The sequence below is a fragment of the Bubalus bubalis genome, chromosome 13, assembly GCF_019923935.1.
Source record: "Bubalus bubalis isolate 160015118507 breed Murrah chromosome 13, NDDB_SH_1, whole genome shotgun sequence".
NCBI lineage: Eukaryota > Metazoa > Chordata > Mammalia > Artiodactyla > Bovidae > Bubalus > Bubalus bubalis.
This window is the reverse complement of record NC_059169.1, coordinates 81,891,601-81,918,929: the sequence shown is the minus strand read 5'-3', so window position 1 is coordinate 81,918,929 and position 27,329 is coordinate 81,891,601. Positions and strand designations below refer to the sequence as shown.

Below are 27,329 nucleotides of genomic sequence, written 5' to 3'. Positions count from 1 at the left end.
AGATAAGTATATCATTGATGTAGCTCAACAAATCACTATTACTAAAATTTTGAAAGATAATCATATTCAGAGAGATACTGATCCTGAATTTTATTACCTACAGCAAAAGCTGCTAGAATCAATAGGATAGTGATGGCAGTCACTAAAATGTCTATTTTAGAGAATGGAAATGGCAACCCACTCCAGTGTTCTTGCCTGGAGAATCCCAGGGATGGGGGAGCCTGGTGGGCTGCCGTCTATGGGGTCGCACAGAGTCGGACATGACTGACGCGACTTAGCAGCAGCAGCAGCAGCAATATGAGAAAGAGAAATTCTTGCACTGGCACGGTGGATTTTATATAAGGATACTCAGCAGTTTCCCATGAAGAGGATGTCAGAAAAATTTCTTTGTGACATTGGTCAAGGTGAGGGGGAAAGTAGTATTTGGAAAACCACCCAGATTCTTCTCCCTATCAAAGTTCTAATCTTGAGGGGGAAAAATTTCCACAAAGGGAAATTCTTAAACCTTTCTGCACTGTGAAAATGTGATTCTGTCTCAGTCCTTATCTCACCAAAGGAGGGAACATTCAACAGAAGAAAAGGCTTTCACTTTCTACAGAAAGTAGATGTGAAAGGGAACAGAGATCAGGGGATAAAAACCTGTACATGTGGAAGAGCTGCAGAAATCCTAGTGAAAAACTACACACCTGAGAAACAGTCCATAAAAAGACGGAGACAAAATCACGGAATTATAGACCATTCCTTCCTACTTCTTATGACAATACCATGAGCCTCCAGGATTATAACTAAGAATTGTAGCTAAAAGAAATGTCAGACACAAACTTTCTTTAAGGATCTGTACAAAGGGAAGCCTTAAAATGTATGGAGACAAATATAAGGACTCTAAAGGAATTTGATATCTGTTGTACACGGGCCTACAGCATACACTAACATAACCCTATTCTTAACCAGATTAACATAAATTCTCACACTGAAGTATTTAAATCCCCATTACTTTACATAACATGTCAGCTTCAATGAAAGAAGAAAAATTCAAGGCATGCTAAAAGGCAAGAAAAAATATTCTGAAAAAGTAAAGCAACTAATCAGAGCCAGACTCAGATATGACACATGTAGGAATTATCAGAAGACATCATTAAAATTACTAAGGTAAGTGTTCAAAAGGGAAAAAGTAAACAACATGACAGATGTTGTTACTGTAACAGATGAAATGTTGATAATGTAACAGATGAAAACACTAAGAAAGTGTCAAAGGAAATTTTAGAAATTAAAAATACAGTAACAGAACTGGAAATTGCCTTGGACAGATTCATTAATATATTCTACATAGCTGAGGAAACAGTAAGTGAACTTGAAGCTAGAGTAATAGAAATTTTACAAACTGAAACATAAAGAGAAATATGAATTTAAAATAAAATTAAATAAGGAAAGATAATGAACAGAACACCCTAGAACTGTGGGAAAATCATAATAATTAAAAAGGCAAAACATACAATTGGAATACCCAGAAAAGAAGAAAGAGACAGTGTGGAAGAAATATTTTGATTCATATATCCAGTTAGAAATTAGTAAATAAGTAATTGAGTAATTGCTAATTGATGACAGGCACTAAGTTATAAATTCAATAATCTAAGAGAACAACAAGAAAGACTTAAAAAGCAAAAAAAAAAATTCTTTATGTCAGAATCATTCCCTTTATATTGATTTATGCAAATATATCAGTGACATTGTCTCCGATGTGTACTGCAAGTTCGTAGAAATGCAAAATGTTTTCAAGAACTGATAGAAAGACATCAGAAAACAGTCTACAAAAGGATTCAATAAAACTAATTTGTGTTAAAAAAAAAGCTACAAGTAGGTATACCATATTTAAACTGCAGGGGGGGAAAGAGAAATTATTGAAGGAAGATAAAGAAAAATAGAATATTCATTCTTTTAACGTTTTATTTTATATTAGAGCATAGTTGATTAACAATGTTGTGCTAGTTTCAGGTGTATAGTGAAATGATTCTGTTATACATGTAATATATGTATTTATTTTTTTTCAGATTCTTTTCTCATTTAGGATACTCATTTAAAGATAAATAAGAATAAGGATTTCAGCAGGCTTTTCATCAAAAACATGCAGAAAAACAAAAAGGAATGTGGGTTGAAACATTTAGTGTTAAAAAAAATCTAGAAATCTATATCCAACCTATAGCTAGTGAAATTATCCTTCAAAAGTGAAGAAGAAATAAAGACTTGGGGGAAAAAAATGAAAGAAATATTTCTAGCAGACTTGTTCTGCAAGAAATGTGAAAGGAAGTTCTTTAGGCAAAAAAAAAAAAAAAAAAAAAAGATACGTCAGAAACTTGGATCTATATAAAAAAGAGGGTTGCCAAAGGTATAAATGAAAACAAAATAAAGCTTTTCTTTCTTATTCTCTACTGATATAAAAGACAGCTGCCTGTTTAAAGCAATCTGGTAACAACATATCAAGAATGTAGAATCTATGGTAATTGGTATCAGAGAAGGCAATGGCACCCCACTCCAGTACTCTTGCCTGGAAAATCCCATGGACGGAGGAGCTTGGTGGGCTACAGTCCATGGTGTCGCGAAGAGTCGGACACAACTGAGCAGCTTCACTTTCGCTTTTCACTTTCATGTATTGGAGAAGGAAATGGCAACCCACTCCAGTGTTGTTGTCTGGAGAATCCCAGGGACCGGGGAGCCTGGTGGGCTGCCGTCTATGGGGTCGCACAGAGTCGGACACGACTGACGCGACTTAGCAGTGGTAGCAGCAGCAATATCACAAGCTCTGTCTGGGACAGAGGAAGTGAGGATAAATGCTTAAGGGTAATTGAAATTTTGCTGTGCTTAGTCACTCAGTTGTGTCTGACTCGTTGAGATCCCACAGACTGTATCGGGTCAGGCTCCTCTGTCCATGGGGATTCTCCAGGCAAGAATACTCAAGTGGGCTGCCATGCCCTTCTCCAGGGGATCTTCCCAACCCAGGGACTGAACACAGGTCTCTTGCATTGCAGTCACATTCTTTACCATCTGAGATACCAGATTGGCTTTGGGATAAAAAAGCAATGTGTGTATTTTCAGACTTGATTATAGTCAATTATAAAGACTTTGCCTGTCATGTCTTACAGGCTAAAGCCGCCTTCCCCACCCTGGACTTGGTGCACAACTCCTGCATTTCAGTCTCTGAAGAGGGTTGCAGGAGGGTCTGAGGCTCCCAGGCAGTCAGGTTCTTCACATTCTCCATGGCACTTTCGGACTCAATCCCAGGTGCTTTCCACTCCTGTTCGCTCCCCGCCCCCAACCCTCTACCCCCCAGACCCTGACTCAGGGTCCTTCTCGTAGGCTCTCAGCAGTGAGCCAATCCCCACATCTGAGCAGTCCACCTGGGGAAAGGAAAGGCGGAAGCTGGGCTACCTTGGTTTTGCTATGCTATGCTATGCTAAATCACTTCAGTCGTGTCCGACTCTGTGAGATCCCATAGACGGCAGCCCACCAGGCTCCCCCATCCCTGAGATTCTCCAGGCAAGAACACTGGAGTGGGTTGCTTGGTTTTAGCCTCTTGCTTATTCCCCATTGCAGTAAATGATTAAAGACTTTCCTTTGTTAGCTTGTTGTTTTAGTTGGCTCCTCCGACATCTGTCACCTAGGTTCTTTACAGCTCAACTCAGCTGAGGTCCTGACAGTTGCAAAGAAAGTGTTATAGTGAGAAGGGCCGGTGCACATACATTATGTAAACACACATATTGTAAATTCTAGGACAACTATTAACATAGTTTTAAGAAAAATGAAAAACTAAATAATACACAAAGGGAAAATGTTAAGAAAAAAAGAGAATCAACAAAAAAGTTGGAGAATTTAAAACCTCTCTGTTATAAATTGATAGATTAAGCAAACAGAAAACCAGGAAGGACAGAGTTGACCTGAACAGGACTAAGGACTGACTAACTTGATCAAACTAACTTTATAGAATTTTCCATCCAATTGCAGAATACACATCTTCTCAAGCATACTTGAAATATTTACAGAAGTACATCACATTCACATAAAACTGAACTGATCTGGGCAGGTTGGTAACAAAGTCTGAGTGCTCCCTCTTTGGGCACTCTCGGGAGCTTCAGACCACAGAAGCTGCCGTCACACAGGGAACTTTGCCCACAGTCTTATACCTTATATGCTGGAGAAACCAAAGCCAACCTTTATTTACTCCTTTTTCAAAACATTTTTGGACCTGCTTGGGAGTCAACCATCTTCTCTGTAGAAAGTTTTAGTATGTTAGTATTAAATATTCCTATACTTTCTCGGTGCATATGTGTTGTCATCTGTATTAAAATCTTAAGTATGTCTGAGTGATTTACACACATATAGGGTAAATGTAGAAAGTAACATAATGACCCATAATAGGTAATCAAAAATATGATCCTAAGAAATGTAACTCTTACCTTGGTTTAAAATAAAATGAAATAAAATAGTTTTGATTTTCATAAATATTTCCAAAATAGAAAGAATAATGATTTCTCTTTAATATACTTAACTTAGTCAAGTTTGTAGATGCTTTAAGAATAGACAATTCTTTCCAATGTAACTCTTACCTTGGTTTAAAATAAAATGAAATAAAATAGTTTTGATTTTCATAAATATTTCCAAAATAGAATTATGATTTCTCTTTAGATATACTTAACTTAGTCAAGTTTGTAGATGTTTTAAGAATAGACAATTCTTTCCAATTCATTGCATCTTTTCAGATACTATTGACTTGCTCATTCTACCTTGAGGCCATTTTTTTTTTTATCCCCCACTGTTTCCCATATATATAAGAAAATCTGTCTGTGGTTCTGAAAATAAAAGTGTTTCTCGCCCAACACAGATTTCTTTGAAAACCTAATAGGAAAGCAGTTGGAAAAAGAGATAGGGGTTCTTTTTTACTTTTCTCTCAACCTCCCTGTTTGATACTTTTCCCTCATGACTTGGATTTATTTTGGTCTTGGTTTGTGATCGCACTCTAATTTGCACAGCTTAATTCACCCAGATGGAAAATATAGCTACCCATGGGGGTAGCAGTACTTTTTTTTAGACATTTTTTTTTTTCAAGGTTTAATGGTTTATATATCCTCAGGATTAACGTTCTTAAACAGTGGGCACTCAATATTTTCACTGATTGATGTTTAAAAAAAAAAAAAAAGTATTTCTGAAACTCTATGTCTTAACATCTTTATAACCCTTATCATATGTCATCATAATATCTAGCAATATCAGTGGAGAACAAAGACTCACAAAAATCATTTCTTGGAAGAGAATATATTTCTGTAGAAATTTGTAAATTGTATGGCAATTATGTATTTTATACATCTCAGGTTCTGTGTGCAATTCAATTTTCATCTATCTTGTTGATACAAGGTTAGCTACTTAGGGTATTAGTTTTTGAAAACTTTCAGGAAAGATAATTCCCTTTTACTTTAACTGAATGTGTTTATGAGCATACCTAACACTACATGAATTCCCTCTTCTCCCATGTTTGCTTGTAAATGTAAAAGAAAGATCAGCTTTCAACAAATTCATTTAAAATTTAATTTAGAAAGAAGAGATATTCCTTGAGGGGAAATATATTTTAATTTATTATTAGAGACAAATTAGAGAATTCACTTGAGGTGGGGAAAAATTTGTAGTTTCACGGGGTAATCTCAGTTACTTCGGTGGAAATACTTTAGCACCTTTACTCTCATCAGACCCTGCCATATATTATAACACCCCCGAATAGATCAAAAGCAAAAGCATCACTATAATGCATGGTCATCTTATTTTTTATTGTGAAATCACACTTCAAAATGTCTCATTTGTATTTTATCTTTTTGATAGTTGTTACCTTAACAGAAACTAGTATAAATGCAATTAAAAACACAAAAAAAGTTGTCTTCCTCATGTAATCATGTTTCAGACAATTATACTACTTTTTCCTCTGGGATCTTAGAAAATAATACTGTGATCTGAATGTATTTACTAGCAGGGGGTAGAATTCAGTGATATGTTTCTTTGATGCTGGGCTCTCTTTATATACTACCACTAAGACTTCATTTCTTACTTGGTAAGATCTCCATATTCTTTTTTTATTATAAATTTATTTACTTTAATTGGAGGCTAATCACTTAGGAAAAGCTTGAGTAGTTTTTTTTTTTTTTAATAAAATGAAGCTTGACAAGAAATATTAGCTGTTTTAAATGTCAGTCAATTATTCAACAATTAAAGGAACTTGATCAACTGTAAAACTATTTGCTCAAGATTTCACATTAAGACAAGTAAGAAGTCTGTACTAGATAATAATTTTGCAGATATGTTCTGTCCATGTCTCTTTTCCCATACATGCTGCTTTGATCACTTTCTCTGCCACTGAAAATCTACATTCAAATATATAGTATTTTACTTACCAAAATTAAATGATAATTTTATCCTCATGTCTTCCCCTATAGGTTTACTACAACTAAAGGAAAAAAATAGAGAGATAATATGGCATTCATTTAAAATCTCTGGTGCTTTGCATATGATCACAATTCTCAAATATCACTCAAATATTTGGTGATCTGAATGAAAGTGGTATATTAATGATATTTATAGAATGCAGTATTTAAATGAAATTTATAAAATAATTTAATTAAATGCCACATGTAATCAGAGTATATTAATCCAGAGTCTCACAAAAAATACTGTAATTTAAACCATGCCAATTATGTTCCTGTCACTACTTAATATTTTGTTATTTTTAATACAGCAATGCTACTATAAAAAACAATGATGTACTCTCAAAGCACCCATTCTAAAGCCCATCCTACAGGCAGGATCTCAACATAATTATTTTTTTATTCTTGTATCAAAAGTCCAAAAATATTCATTCTGTATTAAAATCTGCTCTATGGAGATCTATGGTGTATTGACATACAGGATATAGTGCTTACAGTATAGACATATAGGGAACAACTAGTTAATGAAATCTCTGGTGAAACAGGGTTCATAAATAAAATGTTCAGGTATAAGTTTTCCCATAGGTAAATCCCCAGAATCATATCCAGTTAAAATTAAAATTTCAGTTCAGTTCAGTTCAGTCACTCATTTGTGTCTGACTCTGCAACCCCATGGACTGCAGCATGCCAACCATCCCTGTCCATCACCAACTCCCAGAGGCTACTCAAACTCATGTCCCTCACATCAGTGATGCCATCCAACCATCTCATCTTCTATCATCCCCTTCTCCTCCTGCCTTCAAACTTTACCATCATCAGGATCTCTTCCAATGAGTCAGTTCTTCGCATCAGGTGGCCAAAGTATTGGAGTTTCAGCTTCAGCATCAGTCCTTCCAAGGAATATTCAGGAATTATCTCCTTTAGGATGGACTGGTTGGATCTCCTTGCTGTCCAAGGGACTCTCAAGAATCTTCTCCAACACCGCCATTCAAAAGCATCAATTCTTCAGCGCTCAGCTTTCCTTATAGTCCAACTCTCACATCCACACATGACTACTGGTAAAACCATGGCTTTGACTAGATGGACCTTTTTTGGTAAAGTAATGTCTCTGCTTTTTAATATGCTGTCTAGTTTGGTTGCAAAGAGTTGGACACAACTGAGTGACTGGACTGAACTGAACTAGGTTGGAGGGGCCTGGTAGGCTGCAGTCCATGGGGTCACTAAGAGTCGGACACGACTGTGTGACATCACTTTGACTTTTCACTTTCATGCATTGGAGAAGGAAATGGCAACCCATTCCAGTATTCTTGCCTAGAGAATCCCAGGGATGGGGGAGCCTGGTGGGCTGCCGTCTATGGGATCACACAGAGTCAGACATGACTGAAGCGACTTAGCAGCAGCAGCAGCAGGTTGGTCATAGCTTTTCTTCCAAGGAACAAGCGTCTTTTAATTTTATGGCCAGAGACAACATCTGCAATGATTTTGGAGCCCCCCAAAATTAAGTCTCTCACTGTTTCCATTGTTTCCCCATCTATTTGCCATTACGTGATGGGACCGAATGCCATGATCTTAGCTTTCTGAATGATGAGTTTTAAGCAAACTGTTTCACTCTCCTCTTTTATCAAGAGGCTCTTTAGTTCTTCACTTTCTGTCATAAGGGTGGTTTCATCTGCATATCTAAGGTTATTGATAGTTCTCCCTGCCATCTTGATTCCAGCTTGTGCTTCATCCACCCTGGCATTTCACATGATGTACTCTGCATATAAGTTAAATAAGCAGGGTGACAATATACTGTCTTGACATACTCCTTTCCCGTTTTGGAACCAATCTGTTGTTCCATGTCCAGTTCTGTTGCTTCTTGACCTGCATACAGATTTCTCAGGGGGCAGGTCAGGTGGTCTGGTACTCTGGTATCAGTATATAGAAGTTTACTTCCATAGAGAGGGCATTGTTTATCTTTGATCTGGGAGCTAAGAAAGCTGGTTATATTTTGGGCCAAAGATATGAGTTCAAGCAACTTACTGAATCCATTGCAATATGGTGGGCAGGACACAGTCTCCTGTGGAAAGTAGGTACAAAGGATTTGGACAGCTTAAATCTTATCTCATACGTTTTTGCTTTTCTATCTTACAAACATACAGGTGTTTGTAAGTGGAGATAATTATAAATGTATTAATCTATAATTTTGGAAAAGTGAATTTTGAATGCATATCTAAATATTTTACTGAAGTGAATTTATTTACAATTGATTTCAATTGCTTAAATCTGATAGCTTAACAAATTTATCTTTTTAGCTTTTACAACATCATATTCACTTTTAAATTACTGTGAATATTATTATCTGTTGAGTGTAAGCAGTAGGATACAGAAAGAAATTCATACAATTCAAAAGTATTATTATTGTTATTTTAAAGGACTTAAAAAAAAGTTTTAGGTTCACAGAAAAATTGATAGGAAGACACAGAGATTTCCCATATATCCTCTGTCCTCACACATGTATATTAACCTCCATTACCAACTCCTCCCACCAGAGTGATATATTTATTATATTTATTACAGTTGATAAACTGACACCACCACATCATAATCCCCAAAGTCCATAGTTTACATTAGTGTTCATTCAATGTTGTATATTCTACAGGTTTGGACCAATGTATAATGACATGTATTCATTGTCCTAACATCATGCAGAGTATTTTTACTGCCCTAAATATCATCTGTTCTTGGCCCATTCATCCTGTCTCATCAACTCCTCCCCGACTCTTGACAAACACTGATCTTTTTCTGGGTTCATAATTCTACTTTTACAGAATGTCATATAGTTTGTAGTCTTTTGAGATTGGCTTCTTTAGGTTAGTAATATGCATTTAAGTTCATCCTTGGTTTTTTGTGACTTGAAAGCTCATTTCCTTTTAGCACTGAATAAAATTCCTTCATCTATATGTACTACAATTTATTTATGCATTCGTCCACTGAAGGACATCTTGATTTCTTTAAGTTTTGGCAAATATGAATAAAACTGTTGTAAACATCATATGCAGGTTTTATGTGGACATCGTTTTCACACTCTCTGGGTAAATATCAAAGAACACAATTGCTGAATTATATGGTAAAACCTTGTTGACTTTTATAAGAAACTGTCAAACTCTCTTCCAAAGTGTTTGAACCTTTTTTCATTTCCACCAAGGGTTACCATATCTCCACATTCTCCTCAGCATTTGTTTTTGTCAGTGTTCCAGATTTTAAGCTGTTTTAATCCATGATGAGGAGCATTTTTCCATATACTTATTTCATAACTCTTTATCTTCCTTGTGAGATGTTTGTTGGAGTCTGTGAGCCATTATCTTTGAATTTTTTTTTTTTTTGTAATTTGATTATTGCATGCCTACATGGATGTTTTTCTGACATTTATCCTCCTGATGTTGTAAAGCTTTCTGAATTAATGCTTTGGTATCTTACATTATACTGGAGATATTACTGTTCATTGGTCTTTTAAATATTCTTTCTCTCTTTTTATCCTGACACTTACATCATGCATATTATATACCTTTAATTATTGTTTCACAGTACTTGAATGTTCTTTTCTTTTTTTTTAGAAAGTTTTTATTCTATTTGCTTTCCAATTTGGGAGGTTTCTATTGAGATACCCTAGCCCTAAGCTCAGAGACTCTTTCCTCAGCTATGACCAGTCTACTAGTAAGGTCATCAGATGTTTTTCTCATTTCTGTTATACTGAGTTTTATTTATAGCTTTCTTTTTTTTTTTTTTTTAATCTCTGAGTTTTCATCTCTCTGTTTACCTTGCCTATCTGCTATTGTATGACATCTATTTTATCCAAGAGAGCACTTAGCATATTAATCATTTGTTCTTGTTCTTCTTCAGCCACTAAGTTTGCCTGACTCTTTGGGACCCCATGGACTGCAGCACGCCAGACTTCACTGTTTTCCTTATCTCCTGGATCTTGTTCAAATTTATGTTCATTGATTCGGTGATGCTATCTAAACTTCTCATCCTCTGCTGCCCCCTTCTCATCTTGTCTTCAATCTTTCTCAGCATTAGGGTATTTTCCAATAAGTCGGCTCTTCACATCAGGTGGCCCAAGTATTGGACCTTCAGCTTCAGCATTAGTCCTTCCAATGAATATTCAGGACTGGTTTCCTTTAGGATTGACTTATTTGATCTCCTTGCAGTCCAAGGGACTCTCAAGAGCCTTCTCCAACACAATTCCAAAGCATATATTCTTCCACACTCAGTCATCATTATGGTGCAACACTCACATCCTTAGATGACTACTGGGAAAACCATAGCTTTGACTATATGATCATTTGTAACCAAAGAAAAGTCTCTGCTTTTTAATATGCTGTCTACATTTATCTCAGTATGGACCTAACAGAAGCAGAAGATATTAAAAAGAGGTGGCTGAATACACAGAAGACTTATATGAGGAGGATCTTAATGACCCAGATAACCACAATGGTGTGATCACTCACCTAGAGTGGCACATCTTCGAGTGCAGTCAGGTGGGCCTTAGCAAGCATCACTATGAACAAAGCTAGTGGAGTTGACAGAATTCCAGCTGAGCTATTTCAAATCCTGAAAGATGACACTGTGAAAGTTATACACTCAATTTTCCAGCAAATTTGGAAAACTCAGCAGTGGCCACAGCATTAGAAAAGGACAATTTTCATTCCAATTCCAGCAAAGAGCAATGCAAAAGAATGCTGAAACTACCACACAATTTCACTCATTTCATGTGCTAGAAAAGTAATGCTCAAAAGTCTTCAAGCTAGGCTTCAACAGTACATGAACTGAGAACTTCCAGATGTTAAATCTGGATTTAGAAAAGAGAGATGAGCCAGAGATCACATTGTCTACATTCATTGGATCATAGAAAATCAGGAGAATTCCAGAAAAACATCTGCTTCATCGACTATGCTAAAGCCTTTGACGGTATGAGTCACAACAAACTGTGTAAAATTCTTAAAGAGATGGTAATACCAGACCACCTTGTCTGCCTCAGTGAAACCTGCACACGAGTCAAGAACCAACAGTTAGCATCAGACATGTAACAGTGAACTGGTTCAAAATTGGGAAAGGGGAATATCAAGATTGTGTATTGTCACTCTGTTTGTTTAAATTATATGCAGAGTACATCACATGAAATGCCAGGCTGGATGAGGCACAAGCTGAAATCAAGATTGCTGGGACAAATGTCAATAACCTCAGATATGCAGATGACATCGCCCTTATGAATCACCTTTTTGAATGTTGAGTTTCAAGCCAGCTTTTTTACTCTCCTGTTCAATCCTATCAATAGGCTGTATAGTTCCTTCTCACTTTCTACCATTAGAGTGGTCATTTGCATATCTGAAGTTTTTGCTCTTTCTCCTGACAAACTTGATTCCAGTTTTTGATTCATCCATCCCAGCGTTTTGCATGATGAACTCTGCATATAAGTTAAATAAGCAGGGTGACAATATACATCCTTGAAGTACTCCTTTCCTAATACTGACTCAGTCAGGTGTTTCATGTCCAATCCTAACTTTTGCTGCTTGACCCACATACAGATTTCTCAGGAGACAGGTAAGGTGGTCTGGTCTTCTCATCTCTTTAAAACTTTCCACAGTTTGTTGTGATCCACAGAGTCAAAGGCTTTAGCATAGTCAGTAAAGCATAAGTAGACTTTTTTTTTTTTTTTTTTTTCAGAACTCCTCAGTATGACCCATCTGTCTTAGGTGGCCCTGCATAGCATGGCTCATAGCTCATTGAGTTATGAGACACTCTTTGGTTTTGTGATCCATGAAGGGGATTAATCACAGTTGTCTTAAATTATGTTTTGGATAATTTCAACAGCCTTGCTATGTTTGATTCTGATTTATTCTGCCCCTTCAAATTCTGTTTTTCAGGAAGTATTGTTCCTGAAGCTAAGTTCCAGTACTTTGACCACCTGATGTGAAGAGCCAACTGATTGGAAAAGACCTTCTGTTATACCTTATAATTTTTCTTGATAGCCAGACAGGATGGATTGGATAAAGGAACTGTGTAAATTGGCCTTCTCTAATGTTGTGGTGAGGGCACAGGGGAAGCATTTTGAGTCTTGAGATTAAGGCTCAGTATTTTAGTGAGGAGAAATATCAATAACCTCAGATATGCAGATGACACCACCCTTATGGCAGAAAGTGAAGAGGAACTCAAAAGCCTCTTGATGAAAGTGAAAGAGGAGAGTGAAAAAGTTGGCTTAAAGCTCAATATTCAGAAAACTAAGATCATGGCATCTGGTCCCATCACTTCATGTGAAACAGATGGGGAAACAGTGGAAACAGTGTCAGACTTTATTTTACCATCCTTGCCTCTGGACTGTAAAATTCTCATGTTTAATTTTTTTTTTTCTTTTTTTTTTCTACTCGCCTTAGGTGGGAGAGTTTGGCTACCATGGTCTTGAGTTGTTTCTTTGCTTTTTTCCTTTCTCCCAGTTAATTAGGATTTGATAACCCTTCTGCAGGCAGGTTAAGCTCTGCTGAGCTAGTTTCAGCTGAGAGCAAGCCATGGTGTATTTCTTTTCCCCCATTCAGTATTAACTCTCAGAACTTTCCATATCTAACCTCCAGCAATATGGCAAATACAGTTCTGGTTTCCTACTTGGGCACTGGTTCCCATGTCAATTTCCCCCCATTTCTGCTTTGGTAAGTTGCTATTCTCTGTATTTGTCCATCTGGTCTCCCTCATAAGCATTATTGTGCCTGTGTCCTCATCTCTCTGGGAGATTTTAGAAGAACTGAAGATTTTTTAGTTGTTTAACTTTTACTTGTTGGACAAAGAGCTGGCTTCTAAACTTCTTACATGCAGAACTGGAAACTCCAGAATTATTATTTATTTAGTAAATTTTCATTGAAATTTTACTGTGTGCCAGAAATCTACTCAGTAGATGGGGATTAAACACAAATAAGACAGAGAAAATTTATATTTTAGGTGCTTATGATTTACTAATTATATTTTAAAAGACTTTTAATATTAACTGATTCCATTAGAGCTTAAAAGGGAAGCACATATTGTTACAGAGAGGCAAAACCTGATCTTGCTGTAAAAGAATAAATTATTTCTACATGGCTGAAATCCTGGTATGTATATAAACTAACTGATCTCACAACAATGTTGCTATGAACATTGTAGTTCTACTATATCAAGAATGTATGGTAGTATATTAAATTAAAATACCAAAAAGAAAATAAAACAGGTAGAACAACTTTCCTATAGGCAACCAAGTATAATGCAAATGAAAATTCAAATCTTAAAACCTCTAGCTGTTTTGAGCCTATTTGCTATGGTCTGAATGCTTATGCGCCATCAAAATTTGCATGTTGAAATCTTAACATTCAAAGATGATGGTAGTAGGATCTTTGGGAGGAGTTTAAGTCATGATGGTGGAAATCTAGTAAATTGGATTGAATTTTTTAAATAACATTATGAGACATACGAGGACTCTTCCTCCCTCATAGCTCAGTTAGTAAATAATCTGCCTTCAGTGCAGGAAACCTGGGTTCAATCCCTGGGTTAGGAAGATCCCCTTGAGAAGAAAATGGAAACTCACTTCAGTATTCTTGCCCAGAAAATCTCAAGGCCAGAGGATCCTGGTGAACTGCAGTCCATGGGGTTGCAAAGAGTTGGGCACAACTGAGTGGCTAGCATTTTCTTTCTTTTTCTGCCATGTAAAGACCCAATGAAAAGTTTCACTTAACATGATGGCACACTGATCTCAGAACTGTAAGAAATCAATATTTATTGTATATAAGCTACTTAGTTTGTGGTATTTTGTTATAGCACCTCAGGAACTAAGACAGTATATAATCTATGTAAATTTAAGTAAATTGTCATACTAGTATGGTCTTTTTCAAGCTAGCACATAATCCATGAATCCTGAGAATCTAAAACAATTGTTTATCAATATTAAACATAAGTGAGTGCTTAACAGAAAGATCCAGTGCAGTTCTGTTGCTGATTCATGTCTGACTCTTTGCAACCCCACTGACTGCAGCATACCAGGCTTCCCTGTCTATCACCAGCTCCTGGAGCTTGCTCAAACTCATTTGCATCAATCTGGTGATGCCATGCTACCATCTCATCCTCTGTCATCCCCTTTTCTTCCTGCCTTCAATCTTTCCCAGCATCAGGGTCTTTTCAAATGAGTCAGTTCTTCACATCAAGTGGCCAAAGTATTGGAGCTTCAGCATCAGTCCTTCCAATGAATATTCAGGATTGATTTCCTTTAGGATTGATTGGTTTGATTTCTTTGCAGTTCAAGGGCCTCTCAAGAGTCTTCTCCAACACCACAGTTCAAAAGAATCAATTCTTTGCCGCTAGGTTTTCCTTATAGTCCAACTCTCACATCCATACATGACTACTCAAAAAAACATAGCTTTGACTATACGGACCTTTGTCAGATTAGAAAATAAATTTAATTTTTACTACACTTGCAACTGGCATTCAGACTTTCTGTCTGACCTCAAAAATACTATTAATATGTTAAAAATATTTGTATACTCTATAATAAATTGCATATTAATACTGACTCCACTGTGTAGGCAATTTATATAATTCAGCCAATATATTTCTGTTAAATGCTCAGAAGACAGAAAAATCACATTAAGATAGTAGAAATAACTCTGGAATTTTATTTTCTCATCAAGAAAGGAGGTTTTTGTGTTATATATATATATATATATATATATATATATATACTTATATATGCTTTAAGAATCCCTTATAAAAATCACTAAATGCTCACCAAAGGTCACATGCCAAAGATTTTTATTTTGAAGATAAATTTATTATCATATCAGTAGTGTTGAAAAGAAGAAAGAAAGAGGAAGAGAGGAAGGGGGAGAGAAGGAATTAAAAACCAAGCAATATCACAGCAGATTATATAGCTGTAAAGAAGTAAAGAAATAAATGAAAAAATTATCAAGGCACCCAAGTTAATATAAGTGCCTATGATGTGATTGGCTTATGGAAAGAAAGTCTGGAGTAAAACCATAATTAAAACTTATCGTGTTTGACTTTGAACAACACTCTTTATTTCTTTAAACTTTAAGTTCCTCATTTGAAATGATGAGTGATTTTGCAGTCCACAGAACTGTAAAGCTGAAAAAAATGAGATGTTTGGAAAAATCCATCAACATATTGAGTAGCACACAGTTGAGGTTCTATAAATGCTTCATGATTTCTTTCTTAATAAAACAGTTAATGATAGTCAAAGGAGCTGGAACTTGGGAAAAAATATAAAAGGATGACAAAAATAAGGAAATAGACAAATTAAGAGAAAATACAATACCCTACATTACTGTATTATTTTTGATAACTAAACTTGATAAAACTATCTCAGTATACCTCCAAAGCTAGTCAACTGATGGATGTGACTATGCTCTGGGTAAGATATTTCCTGGAATCACTTACATTAAAGAGTTCTCCAGCATAAACGCATCTGTTATATCTTAATAAAGTTAATATAAGTATAATAATGATAATATAAGTAACTCACCATAGCCATTATCTAGGAAATCAAATTATTTCCTTTTATCTGTGGGAGTGAAAAAAGTTAAAGGGATTGAAAATCATAATTAAAAAATATGAATCTAGTGGCACAGCTTTCAATTATGGGGCTATGAATAAAAATAGTAAAATAGTTTTAAATAGTTATGATAGTTTGGCAAGATGCAGATCTTTACAAGACTTCCTCACTGATCCACCTCAGCCTCAGTGAAGATATGGGGACCTGTACCTAATCATCCGCTGAATTAGAAATGTAAGTATGTGTAGACTTGTGTTGTTTCTGCTAATTTATTTTTTTATATACTTAGTTTGGGGAATAGCTTTTTTGGGGGAATATTTATAATTTAAACAATAAAAGCCTGAGGACCTATAAATAAATTTCATCTAAGTTTGGGAAATGAACTAGTCAGTTCAAGGGACCACTAATCTCTCTGAATTAAATCCCTCACTGTACAGCTTTGGGAAAGTTTGCTATCCATTTAAATAATCATAAAGATAAATGTTTTGATATTTCACTTAGGGTTCAGAATGTAAAATTAAGCTAAAGTACATATTGAAGTTTATCTCATTTGAGCTTCTCTTCTAAGATTATAAAAATAATTTGTTAATCTGCCAAGTTCTGTAGTTACCAGAGTATACTTTTCTTATGAAATATTTTGATGATTCATTTTTAATCATGCTATATTGAAGCATATACAAAATCAGGGGAAAATAGTCTTTTTAACATGGACTACCATATTTAATCCAATTACTATGGTTTTCCAGTAGTCATGTATGGATGTGAGAGTTGGACTATAAAGAAAACTGAAAACCAAAGAATTGATGCTTTTGAACTGTGGTGTTGGAGAAGACTCTTGAGAGTTCCTTGGACTGCAAGGAGATCCAACCAGTCCATCCTAAAGGAGATCAGTCCTGGGTGTTCATTGGAAGGAAGGAAGTTGAAGCTGAAACTCCAATACTTTGGCCACCTGATACAAAGAGCCGACTCATTTGAAAAGACTATGATGCTGGAAAAGATTGAGGGAAGGAGGAGAAGTGGACAACAGAGGATAAGATGGTTGGATGGCATCACCATGGTTGGATGGGTGAACTCAGGAATTTGGTGATGGACAGGGAGGCTTAGCATGCTGCAGTTCATGGGGGTGCAAAGAGTTGGACACGACTGAGCAACTGAACTGAACTGAACATTTTAATTAAATTTTACTGGAGTATAGTTGATTTACAATGTTGTGTAAGTTTCTGCAGTACAGCAAAGTGAATCACACACACACACACATATATATATATATATATATATATATATATACACACACACACATAAATATCCCCTCTTGTTTTAGATTCTGTGTGTGTTAGTCCCTCAGTCATGTCTGACTTTATGTGACCCCATGGACTATAGCCCACCAGACTCCTCTGTTCATGGAATTCTGTTTCATCAGAGGAAATCTGTATGTTGAAATAGTGTGCATTCCCATACTTAAATATTCGTTACCAAGAATGCTTAAATTCCCATCAAACACAAAACATTTAAACATATGTCTCATCTTCTCATGAAAACTTCTGCTTTAATTATTTCTGGGCAATTTCTGAATAACTGGGAAAAAGAAGAAATTAATTTTCTCTTATTCATTCAGTTTTGGTAGAGGTAGAAAATTTCATATAAGGTGGAGTCTGGGAAAGCTGTGTACTCAGAATATAAAGAAGAAATCTTGTATTTTCTCAGTTAATCCAGAAGGTGTGATCATTGTAAGAAGAGAAGGCTGCATTAAAGGAATAATAGCATCTATGTAAAACATCTCTTTATTGTGAACTAATGTTAATTTAAAAGGAAATGTGGTATCTTGTACAGAATGTTTCAGTGACATAGGAATCAAACATCGTAACTTATTCTATTAAATTTGTTACTAGATTGCAAGCTTGGAACTGGCAAGTCAGTTAACTTCTTGATCCCTATTTCTTTATATGTAAGGTAATAGCCTGGATATGTATTTTATAAGTCTTTAACAATTTGAAAAATCAGATCATTCTAAAAATTAAATGGTATTATCCTTTATCAATTTCAAAGGAACAAAAAGCACAAAGTACTGGTTATACTTCATCTGCTCATAATCCAAGAAAGATCAGTAATAAAATAATGTCTTTTGTATTAGACTTGTGATTTTCTTCATTGCATTTTGAAACCTAAAAAAAATTATTTATAGATTTAGAAGTATGGGAATTTTTTAACCTGTAGCATTTACACATGTATTTTATTTACAATACTTAAAAGGAGGGTAAAGAGTTTGCACTGCACTTGTCAGTATTTAACCTTGAATATGTCAAGAAGCATTATCTGTGAATTTATTTATATAATATACTCCAAAGTCCACATAGTTATAGTAATTCTAACTGCATGTAATATTCAACACAAACCCATTTGTAGTCAAAACTGAAATCCAAACCAATCTCTAAAATTATAGTTTTGACTTTGCACAATTACATTATGGCATTATGCTACATTCAGACCATTAAGAAATTCACAGTTCTTTGCCTAGCAGCCAAAAACTTAACTCCTTATCACAAAGAATATATCATTAAGTCATATTGGAGCTCAGAATAGAATAAACAAACAAACAAAAAACAAATTATAAAATCTCAGTCTTTTTGACTGAAATATACCATATAATGCTTTAATAGAAATGATACTGTGATTAGAGAATTATCAATGAAACACATTTGAAGAGGTTTTTTAGATTAAGTAATTTAAAATTTATTTAGAAAATTTATAAAATATTAACTTACACATTTATTAAATACTTTTTTTAGCCATATTTATATTCATTGAGTGATAATGTCATAATTTTTTTTAATTCTAAGTTATTCCAAGACATTTCTTTCAAGCATGGTTATATATCTGGAGACCTTGTTTTTTGGGACAAAATTCTATACATTCTAGAGAGCCACAGTTCTCAAATGAGAGCACCTTTACTGTTAATCAAACATACTCATCAGCAGAGGGAGATTCCAAGTTCTCTGTGCTCTTTATGGATGGATCCTGTGATGGTAGAAAATTCACCTCCTCTGGGCCAGCAGTTTGTGCATACCTGAATTCTACAGATAATATCAGTCAAGGAAGTAGAACCACAAAGGGTATTATATTTCTTCTCACTCAAGGAATGAAGAAATTAGTAAACAAATCTATGGTAAAGACAGTTCAGGGTTCAATTCACTTCAGTCCAGTCACTTAGTCATGTCTGACTCTGTAACATCTACTTCTGCTTGATTGACTAAACCAAAGCCTTTAACTGTATGAATTGCAACAAACTGAGTAAAATTCTTAAAGAGATGAGAATACCAGCCTACCTTCTCCCTGCCTCCTAAGAAATCTGTATGCAGGTCAAGAGGCACCAAATAAAACCAAACATGGAACAATGGACTGGTTCCAAATTGGGAAAGGCATATGTCAAGACTGTATATTATTACCCTGCTTATTTAACTTATATGCAGATTACATCATGAAAAATGCTGAGCTGGATGAAGCACAAGCTGGAATCAAGATTGCTGGGGAAAATATCAGTAACTTCAGATATGCAGATAACACCACCCTTATGGCAAAAAGCAAGAAGAATTAAAGAGCCTCTTTTTTTTTAATTTTATTTTATTTTTAAATTTTACAATATTGTATTAGTTTTGCTAAACATCGAAATGAATCCGCCACAGGTATACCCGTGCTCCCCATCCTAAAGAGCCTCTTGATGGAAGTGAAAGAAGAGAGTGAAAAAGCTGGCTTAAAACTCAACACTAAAAGAACTAAGATCACGGCAACTGGTCCAATCACTTCCTGGCAAATAGATGGGGAAACAATGGAAACAGTGATAGACTTTATTTTCTTGAGCTTCAAAAATGATGTATAGAACAGTCTTATGGACTCTGTGGGAGAGGGAGAGGGTGGGAAGATTTGGGAGAATGGCATTGAAACATGTAAAATATCATGTATGAAACGAGTTGCCAGGCCAGGTTCGATGCACGATGCTGGATGCTTGGGGCTGGTGCACTGGGACGACCCAGAGGGACGGAATGGGGCGGGAGGAGGGAGGAGGGTTCAGGATGGGGAACACATGTATACCTGTGGCGGATTCATTTTGATATTTGGCAAAACTAATACAATTAAGTAAAGTTTAAAAATAAAATAAAATAAAAAATCATTAGTGTTAGTTCCAGAAGATCTTGTAGGTCTTCACAGAACTGTTCAACTTCAGCTTCTTCAGCATTACTGGTCGGGGCGTAGACTTGGATTACTGTGCTATTGAATGGCTTGCCTTGGAAAAGATCAGAAATCATTCTGTAGTTTTTGAGATTACACCCAAGTACTGCATTTCAGATTCTTTTGTTGACTATGAAGGTTCCTGCATTTCTTCTAAGGGATTCTTGCCCGCAGTAGTAGATATAAGGGTGAACTGAATTAAAATCACCCATTCCATTCCATTTCAGTTCACTGATTCCTAAAATGTCCGTGATCGCTCATGCCATCTCCTGTTTGACCACTCAAAATTACCTTGACATGGACCTAACATGAGCCTAACAAGGTTCTTACACACTCTAAAGAGAATTCAGGGTAGAGTTCTAGTAAAGATAAGGACACAGACAGTATTTTGAGTCTCACAGTATTCAAGAGGGAAGTCTAGATCTTTCAGTGATTGTGAAGTGACTAAAGGGAAGGTTTGATGATAAGGAAGGGGGTGTCTATGACAAAAGTGGTTGCCATGGTGACAGATGTGACTTTGAAAATTTGAATAAGGTGGAAACAATCACTGGAGTGACAAATAGATGAAGATGTTTGGTCAAAACCATTTCCACCACAGCAGGATCCTCTATGACCCACCTCCCAGAATATTGGAAATAAAAGCAAAAATAAACAAATGGGACCTAATTAAACTTAAAAGCTTCTGCACATCAAAGGAAACTATAAGCAAGGTGAAAATACAGCCTTCAGAATGGGAGAAAATAATAGCAAATGAGGCAACTGACAAACAACTAATCTCAAACATATACAAGCAACTCCTACAGCTCAATTCCAGAAAAATAAATGACCCAATCAAAAAATGGGCCCAAGAACTAAAGAGACATTTCTCCAAAGAAGACATACAGAAGGCTAACAAACACATGAAAAGATGCTCAACATCACTCATTATCAGAGAAATGCAAATCAAAACCACTAGGAGGTACCATTTCACGCCAGTCAGAATGCCTGCAATCCAAAAGTCTACAAGCAATAAATGCTGGAGAGGGTGTGGAGAAAAGGGAACCCTCCTACACTGTTGGTGGGAATGCAAACTAGTACAGCCACTATGGAGAACAGTGTGGAGATTCCTTAAAAAACTGGAAATAGACCTGCCTTATGATCCAGCAATCCCACTGCTAGGCATACACACTGAGGAAACCAGAATTGAAAGAGACACTTGTACCCCAATGTTCATCGCAGCACTGTTTATAATAGCCAGGTCATGAAAGCAACCTAGATGTCCATCAGCAGATTAATGGATAAGAAAGCAGTGGTACATATACACAATGGAGTATTACTCAGCCATTAAAAAGAGTACATTTGAATCAGTTCTAATGAGGTGGATGAAACTGGAGCCTATTATACAGAGTGAAGTAAGCCAGAAAGAAAAACACCAATACAATATACTAACACATATATATGGAATTTAGAAAGATGATAACAATAACCCTGTATATGAGACAGCAAAAGAGACACTGATGTATAGAACAGTCTTTTGGACTCTGTGGGAGAGGGAGAGGGTGGGATGATTTGGGAGAATGGCATTGAAATATGTATAATATCATGTATGAAACGAGTCACCAGTCCAGGTTCGATGCACGATACTGGATGCTTGGGGCTGGTGCACTGGGACCACTCAGAGGGATGGTATGGGGAGGAAGGAGGGTTCAGGATGGGGAACACATGTATACCTGTGGCAGATTCATCTTGATATATGGCAAAACCAATACAATATTGTAAAGTTAAATAAAATAAAATAAAATAAAAACATTTCCACCAAGTTAATATTTTAATAGGAACTTTTTTCTAAATATAACACTGGGATTAACTGAAAAATATGACCTTTAAATTGAGGCAAAAGTTGTCTCCCACCCGTTGAAAGTTTTATTGATGTTGAGATGGGAAAAATTATTATAGGAAATATCAATTTTATTTGTTGCTATACTCACTTGGCTCCATTGCAAAACTGTGCTGTTCATTTTATGAAAGATTAAAAAAAAAATGCACTTGATGTCTTCTACTCAAACAACATTTCTAAAACTTGCAGCATTCCTCTTGCTGATCTTGAATCAGATTTATTCACATGGTCAAGGAGAGTTTTTGAGGGCCAGGAAGGAAAATGCAAAGTATGGTCTCTGCCAACAATATCCAGTCTCCTTGGTATTAGCACCAACAAGAGAAATTTGGCAGTACTCATCTATAAGGAAGCCAGAAATTTTTCATAATGGTCTGAAGATAGTCCTTACATCATTTATGGTGATGCTGATAGTGGTTATCAGGTTTGATACTTAGAATGTGGATGGGACATGTTAGCTACTCCTGGAGGCATGGTAGACACGAAGGAAAGAGAAAAGATTAAAGTTCCACAAATATCAGGTATTGGGTAATGTGAATCTGATACTGATATGATATATAAAGCTCAGATATATAGACTATTTGAACAAGATGGTATGTCACTGAAGGAAGTTTACCAAAACATGTTTAGTGCTCCTTTCCCTAAGGAAATACAGGTACTTGCTCATGATTTCTTGATGAAATCACAAATACATCTTTTTGGTTGTAGGAATGTCAGCTCTACCTTTGAGAAAGTGAAAGTGAAGTCGCTCAGTCATGCCTGACTCTTTGTGACCCGACCCCATGGACTGTAGCCCACCAGGCTCCTCCCTCTGTGGGATTCTCCAGGCAAGAATGCTGGAGTGAATTGCCATTTCCTTCTCCAGGAGATCTTCCCAACACAGGGATCAAACCCGGGTCTCCTGCACTGCAGACAGATGCTTTACCATCTGAGCCACCAGGGAAGCTACCTTTGAGAACGTCACATCAAAAGAGTCGGATAAGCAAATGCATCAGGAATGAATTTCTTGACCATAGTGTTTGTGGAGCCCCAAAAGGGTACAGATTCCCTGTAGAATTTTTTACACCATGAAGGATAATATCCTTGAACCAGGACCCAGGGAGAATGATCTTAAAGAGATGATGAAGAAAACTTCACAAATTCCTCTTAGGGAAAAGCCCAATTCTAGTGACCAGAGCCGTAGCAGCGAAAGGACTGGACATTTTCAATGGGAAACAAGTTATCAATTTTGATTTTCAGAATTGTATCACTCTTCATCCTCCTCACAACGCCAGTTCTCTTTTTTTCACACTATTTGCACTGCTCGCTGGTGGGCAAGGTGTGATCTAAGAGGCTGGAAGAAGACTCAAGGAGCTGTAGGAACTGCAGACACATGTATTCTCTCCTGGCTGATGCAGCAGCCATAGCATAAAGTAACCTCTCTCCTGGTTGGTGCAGCAGCCATAACAGCATTCTCACCTAGTTGAGGCGGCAGCTGTAGCAGTATACATGCTGTATTCTCTCCTCTTGTGGCTGACCCAGCAGACACAGCTGTGATGCAACAGAAAGGCCACCACTTTCCGGTGGAGCACATATATCTGGACAGCATAAAGTAGCTCCTGACCATGTGAGTACCTTGTGATGGGCATGCACAGTGCTACAAGTGCTTTCAGCTATTACATAGTCATTATTTACAAAACATGGGGGAAGACAGCCTGACTCTCCCTCTTGCCTAGTTTGCTTTCTCCCCAGAAGAATGACATTGAAAGAAATATGCATCGCCTTGACTGTACAGGATGTGTAGGAAATCTTGGCCTTGCCAGCTTGTTCTTTAACTAAAGAATCATAAATATGACCAAAGATTCATTAGATCTTTTTTTGCGGAAGCTAAAGAAATGCAAAGAAGCAAAATGGCTGTCTGGGGAGGCCTTACAAATAGCTGTGAAAAGAAGAGAAGCCAAGGAGAAAAGGAAAGATATAAGCATCTGAATGCAGAGTTCCAAAGACTAGCAAGAAGAAATAAGAAAGCCTTCCTCAGTGATCAATGCAAAGAAATAGAGGAAAAAAACAGAATGGGAAAGACTAGAGATCTCTTCAAGAAAATGAGAGATACCAAGGGAACATTTCATGCAAAGATGGGCTCGATAAAGGACAGAAATGATATGGACCTAACAGAAGCAGAAGATATTCAGAAGAGGTGGCAAGAATACACAGAAGAACTGTACAAAAAAGATCCTCATGACCCAGATAATCATGATGGTGTGATCACTCATCTAGAGACAGACATCCTGGAACGTGAAGTCAAGTGGGCCTTAGAAAGCATCACTATGAACAAAGCTAGTGGAGGTGATGGAATTCCAGTTGAGCTCTTTCAAATCCTGAAAGATGATGCTGTGAAAGTGCTGCACTCAATATGCCAGCACATTTGGAAAACTCAGCAGTGGCCACAGCACTGGAAAAGGTCAGTTTTCATTCCAATCCCAAAGAAAGGCAATGCCTAAGAATGCCCAAACTACCACACAATTGCACTCATCTCACATGCTAGTAAAGTAAGGCTCAAAATTCTCCAAGCCAGGCTTCAGCAATATGTGAACCGTGAACTTCCTGATGTTCAAGCTGGTTTTAGAAAAGGCAGAGGAACCAGAGATCAAATTGCCAACATCCGCTGGATCATCAAAAAAAGCAAGAGAGTTCCAGAAATACGTCTATTTCTGCTTTGTTGACTATGCCAAAGCCTTTGACTGTGTGGATCACAATAAACTGTGGAAAATTCTGAAAGAGATGGGAATACCAGACTACCTGACCTGCCTCTTGAGAAACCTATATGCAGGTCAGGAAGCAACAGTTAGAGCTGGACACAGAACAACAGACTGGTTCCAAATAGCAAAAGGAGTACATCAGGGCTGTATATTATCACCCTGCTTATTTAACTTATATGCAGAGTACATCATGAGAAATGCTGGACTGGAAGAAACACAAGCTAGAATCAAGATTTCCGGGAGAAATATCAATAACCTCAGATATGCAGATGGCACCACCCTTATGGCAGAAAGTGAAGAGGAACTAAAAAGTCTCTTGATGTGAAAGTGGAGAGTGAAAAAGTTGGCTTAAAGCTCAACATTCAGAAAATGAAGATCATGGCATCTGGTCCCATTACTTCATGGGAAATAGATGGAGAAACAGTGGAAAAAGTGTCAGACTTTATTTTTCTGGGCTCCAAAATCACTGCAGATGGTGACTGCAGGCATGAAATTAAAAGACGCTTACTCCTTGGAAGGAAAGTTATGACCAACCTAGACAGCATATTCAAAAGCAGAGACATTACTTTGCCAACAAAGGTCCGTCTAGTCAAGGCTATGGTTTCTCCAGTGGTCATGTATGGATGTGAGAGTTGGACTGTGAAAAAGGCTGAGTGCTGAAGAATTGATGCTTTTGAACTGTGGTGTTGGAGAAGACTCTTGAGAGTCCTTTGGAATGCAAGGAGATCCAACCAGTCCATTCTGAAGGAGATCAGCCCTGGGATTTCTTTGGAGGGAATGATGCTGAAGCTGAAACTCCAGTACTTTGGCCACCTCATGCGAAGAGCTGACTCATTGGAAAAGACTCTAATGCTGGGAGGGATTGGGGACTGAAGGAGAAGGGGACGACAGAGGATGAAATGGCTGGATGGCATCACTGACTCAGTGGACGTGAGTCTGGGTGAACTCCGGGAGTTGGTGATGGACATCCCTGGCGTGCTGGGATTCATGGGGTTGCAAAGAGTCGGACACGACTGAGTGACTGAACTGAACTGAACTGAAACAAAAAGTGCCCCCGTCATTTGAAAAGGTGGCATATCAACACTTCTACAAGGGTAGCAGCCATGGACATTATAAGAGTAGTAGATTCTGAGGCAGATTTGTGTCAGAGGTTATCAACATAGTCGTGTTGCCAGCAATTCCAGCTTGGTGCCAGCGGGAGTGGAGGTGGTGGAAGCAACCACAAACAGCTGCAGAGAATTTGGTGGGCGTAGTGATGGAGGTTTTGAACATTGGTGGATATGGAGGAAATTATAACTACTGAGGGGCTGACTGGTGGAGCAGCTGAGCCTACTTTGTAGTAGTGCTGTACTGTGCTTAGTCACTCAGTTGTGTCTGACGTTTTGTGACCTCATGAACTGTAGCCCTCCAGGCATTTCTGTCCATGGGGATTCTCTAGGTAAGAATACTAGAGTGGGTTGCCATGCCCTCCTCCAGGGGATCTTTCCAACCCAGGGGTCAAACCCAGGTCTCTCGCATTATAGGTGGAATTTTTTTACCACCTGAGTCACCAGGAAAGTCCATGGATACTGGAGTGGGTAGCCTATCCCTTCTTCAGTGGATCTTCCCAACCCAGGAATCAAATAGGGGTCTCCTGCATTGCAGGTGGATTCTTTACCAGCTGAGCTACCAGAGCAGTCCATATATGGAAACAACATGTAATTTAGCCAGAGGATACATTGTGTAGGTGCAAAAACTTGTATCAAATTGCCAACTGTGATGCTCCATTGATTCTCTTTTTAAGGGAACACAAGGTCAAAAGAGGACATGAAAGGAGCAATCAGCAGCCTTGTTCATAAGGTAATTTGAAGACTTCGACTGCTCTAGTGTGTATTAACTCTCCTTCCCCTTAACCCCATCCTAAATTGCTTTCATAATTTGGTGACTGCAAATCATCTGTTTGTCATGAATATGTTATTTTGATGTCCTATTGCTCAATAATTCTCAAGATAACAACTTTTTTTGGTAAAATACATTTACTGTACTTGAGCTGAATATTTTTGTAAATCTATAAATTTTAAATTAAACCATACAAACAACTTAAACTTATGTATACACACGAAACTCTATTCACTATTTAAGTATGTAAAGAGTAGACTGTATTTATTATAGTAAACTTTTATTTTAAGGATATTTGACTTACCAAATATATCATTATAGAGAACAGCAGATATATTTTTCCAGATTATAATATTGAGATAGCAATGTCATCCTGTATCTGTAATATAAAAATGTGGTTTGCCTTATGATTGTAAGGAGACCTGATTCTAATGAAGCAACTCTCAGACATATGGGGGATAAGGAAAATTATCAGAGAGGCTCAGTGGTTCTTGATGAATCTATCTAGTATTGGAAAATTAAACACTACCTGATTACTGTTTGCTGAGACTGGGCTTATCCAGGCACACATTTAAGGTTTTAATTTACCTCTA

At 36.9% G+C, this 27,329-nt stretch overlaps 1 pseudogene; it reads left to right on the top strand.

Moving 5' to 3' along the window:
* Positions 1-370: 370 nt before the first annotated feature.
* Positions 371-25,990, top strand: LOC102415773 (annotated as a pseudogene).
* The last annotated feature ends 1,339 nt before the right edge of the window (positions 25,991-27,329 follow it).